Below are 4,354 nucleotides of genomic sequence, written 5' to 3' on the forward strand. Positions count from 1 at the left end.
TCTCCTGTCTCTTTCTCCGCCTCTTAAAACCAAAGCAACAAAAAAACAGACTGGACTGAACTGCCATGAAACCCCCTTGCAAGTACACTTTTCACAAAAGCCCTTCACAAACACACTTCTGGACTTCAACTTGCACAACCAGTGAGATTTGCAGCACAGACAAAATTTGAAAATAACAGTACCTCTGCTGCTTGTTACATTCACACGCATTTTAAGTATTACTTCTGTATCATGCTACACTACACATGTTCTCGCTGTAACCCACCAAACATTCACACATCACTACACAGTTTTCACCCTGAGAAAAAAAAGAACATGCGCATAATGAAGTCACATTCAATGTTTCCCCCTGGCAAGTCTTGTTCAGAGTTTGTAAAGTATTTAATATTGTTTTGTTTTAGTTTTTTTGGAAGAAATTGCCAATTTATTTGATGGCAGAGGAAAGGAAATGTCTGTGTTCTTTTATCCAGCAGCTTTGCTGCTTCAGGGCCTAATGAACATACACATTTTAATTTATTCAGATTAATCGTCAACAAGTCATTGAGATGGTATTTGGCCATTGAGTGAATGTAATCAAGCTAATATTCATAGAGCTGCCTTACGTCTTTAAGCATTAACTTGATTAAATTTGGGGGTTTGCAATTAAAGATAAGTGTTTTTATATTGTGAATTTTTGATGCATCATACGTTTACATTCCTTGTTAGAATAGTAAACTGTGGGATTTGTTTTGCAGTGCTGTAACAGATGAATTGTGCTTGTCTGGATGTCATTGGCTTGAGTTGGCTCTTCATTAAGATGGCAATATTACCAAATAGGCCCTGAAAATAAAATAGCTTTATGTTCAATTTATTTCACTTAAAAGGGGAAAAGGCATCCCGGTATTCATCACCACAGTGTTGCAGGACGTTAATGGGCAATTAATTATTCAAAATATCAGAACATAAAATATCACCATAGTAGATCAAAGAGGTGGAGAGATGGAGGAGATGCAGAAAAACATATGGTTATTAATAAAGTTAATGTATCTGCATTTTTCATGTGGAATCAGAAGTTTATCCACAATTTTCTGCAATTTGTGACACCTGGCATACTCAGCTTTCAAACTTTTTGTAGTTCAGTCCATTCTTAGCGATGCTATCTATTTTTGGTTTTTCTGAACTTTACACATTTTAAGAAATATAAGATTTAGATTTGAAAACTCACACTCGCATTGAAAACATTCAGTAAGTGAGTCACCATTGAGTTTAGTATTCCACGCTCATCAGCACTGCTCAGTCTAGTGTCAGGGCAAAACTTGATTGTGCTTGCACAGCCACATTATTTTCTACATCCAATGTTAGTATCTATTTAACTAAATTCATAGAGCTCAGAATAAGTTAATGCAGGATCATGCAGTAGACTTTGAACAGTGCTGTACTGTGATGTCACATCAGAATGTCGCCTGATACTGGCTGGTAGAGCAAGGACGAAGGGTTACTGCAAGCACATAAAAAGAAAATAAATAATGATTTATTAGAGTGGACTTTGTTCAGAATCAAGCCGGTGTTCAAACTTAGATTTTCTATTTATCTCAAGGACAGGTGATCAATACAGGCATTTTTGTGGTTCTGTGCTTTTTTTCCCCCTTAGATTTTGAAAAAGACGTCTCTAATGCTTACCCAGGCTGCATTTATTTGATCAAAAATACAGTAAAAACATGAAATATTGCAATTTAAAATAATATATTTTAATGTATTTGGCGCTTAAAAACATTTCTTATTATCAATGTAGTTATCAAATAAGTGGTGCTGCATTTTTTGTTTTGTGAAAATCATGATACTTTTTTTCAGGGTGCTTTGAAAAAGTTGAAAGTTTAACAGAATAGCATTTATATGAAATATAAGTCTTTCTATAACATTAGAAATGTCTTTACTGTCACTTTTGATCAATTAAATGCACCCTTGCATTTAGAATTTAGAATTTTAAGGAAATATCTGAGTTACTTTTTCAAAAAAGTAACGCCAGTTACTTTGTTTCCCATGTCTTGACTGACAGCTCTCGTCTCGTGTTGCCATGTTGAGAGAAACCGGGAGTAAGTGCAGAGGTGTTGCGTTCGCTGTGTGAACATGATGCTTACTGTAATTCTTAATATGACTTAATATGAACATATTTACTCATCTCACCTGCACAAAAACAGACTCAGTATTCTCAAAATGAATAAAAACAGTCAAATGCAAACTCAGAATATTATACAAACCTGCAATAATTACATTTGTTAAGACAAATATCATTTATGTATTAATCCCATTTTAGTAACCAATGTCTTTGCTACTGATCTTCAATGATCCAATTCAGTCATACTAAGCAAAAATAACAAATTTTTGTTATTGCTGAATTTAGTGATAATATTCTTCATGTAATTTTTGAGCTGCGTCCTCTACTGTACAGACATGAATTTACATTTCCTTTAGCCTAAGGCATATTAATTTCACTTTTTTTGTGAAAAGAGCTTTTACATTTGTAAAAGATAACTTTTTTATATTAAAATCAAACAAGCAAGCCCTGCCCAGATTTAAAGAAGTAACGTAATGCATTACTTTCCATAAAAAGTAACTAACGTAATGTTACTTTTATTAGGGAGTAACGCATTATTGTAATGCATTACTTTTAAAAGTAACTTTCCCCAACACTGTTGATCAGTGGATGAACAGATGCTTTAATAAACAAACAACATGGGAGGGGCCGTGACAAATTGACTTTGACAACTACAAATCTCATTTGACCATAAAAGAGTATTCTGGCTTATTTAATGGCTGAGATCCAGGGTCACTAATAATGGCAAAAAGATGCATGCAAGTGTCAATAGTCTTTAATATAATTTTGATGTCCTCTGGTTGTTTATGTGGTACTGGACATCGGGATAATGAGATGACAGTCTCATGTGCTGTTTGAGCTTCCTCGCTTCACACCTCTAGCATCTCTAATGAGAGACCCTTGAATCATTCTCAGTGACCCTCACAAAACTCTAATGAGGAGTACGCAGTTTGTTCACCAATTACCGGTCTCAAGCAGATGGAGATATGCAGTGCTGAAATCTTAATTTAGATGTTTTGCATGTAGTGTGAATACTCGTTATGTGTGCTTGGATACATAATCTGAGATGAAAGTATGGTCTTTGAAAATGGAGGACTCGTTGGAAGGAAAAGCTAATAACAGTCAGACCTCTGAACTGAGATGAGACTAAGATGGGCAGTGAGGGTATTATACAACTGCTCTAAAAAGGAAAAGAGCCACTAGGCATATCTTTGACACTAAACCCCGTCCGACCTCTGAATACCATAGTATAAATGGTTATTCACTAGGCAGGATGCTCTTAGGTTAAGTCAAGTCTTATTACTTTACATGTTTGTTCTTGCCTCTAGCTACCAGAGAGCACAAAAGCATCTTCATTGTTGCAGCAATCCTGGCATGTGGCTTGGGGTTTTTGCCAAACATTTTCAGTATTTTGACAGTGGATGGCAGTGATATGAGCATGTATGGAGAGATCATGCAGTATATATTATCACCATAAAAATGACTTTCAGAAGTTCTCTAAATATGTTCTCATAAGTATATTATGTGATTTTAGGTGAAATACAGGCAAAGGTTCATATATTTGGTATTGTAACTGGCTCTTTTGGCCTTAGTGCATTTCAAATGGCCCTGTGTCAAATACATTTTTAAAAGTATAAATATTTCATGTTGCTCAATTATCATTACTCACAAAAGATGCAAGCAAAGTGATTATTCAAAAAGTGGCATGATACCTTTGAAAATAGTTTTAGATGGATTTTAGCATGCAGTGTGTGTATTTAGGCCTATATATATTATATATTTATATATCTTTTATGTACTGTATATACAGTATGTTTCCTCTGAATCTTTGTGAGTGTGTGCACTAGTGATGCGCGGATGGCGGTTATATCCGCGGGCGCTGCGGATAATCCGCGGATCGGGTGGGTCGGGTAATAAAAAAATGCATTCTGATTATTTGCGGGTGGGTCGCGGGTGGATAAAATAAATCATTAATGATGCAAGTATTAACTACATTTTCTAAATGATGAACGTGTTTTAAATAGGCTACAGAAATTGAATAAACTAAATTAACATTAAAAGTTATTCAACAAAACATTATTTAGTCAAGAGCAGTAAGTTTTGTTGTTTGATTAACATTAATAAAAGACGGCACAGCTAGGCTGCTGTCACAAGACCTATTTCACGGATCCAATGCTGATACTCATGCGTTTTATTTTACAACTGTTTACATTAACTTAAGACAAACCCGACAGTACTTTCTCAATTTGGTACTCGCAGTGCGCGCTTTGGATGTGACTG

This window comes from Sinocyclocheilus anshuiensis, unplaced genomic scaffold (genome assembly GCF_001515605.1).
Source record: "Sinocyclocheilus anshuiensis isolate Anshui unplaced genomic scaffold, SAMN03320099.WGS_v1.1 scaffold63, whole genome shotgun sequence".
NCBI classification, from domain to species: Eukaryota; Metazoa; Chordata; class Actinopteri; order Cypriniformes; family Cyprinidae; genus Sinocyclocheilus; species Sinocyclocheilus anshuiensis.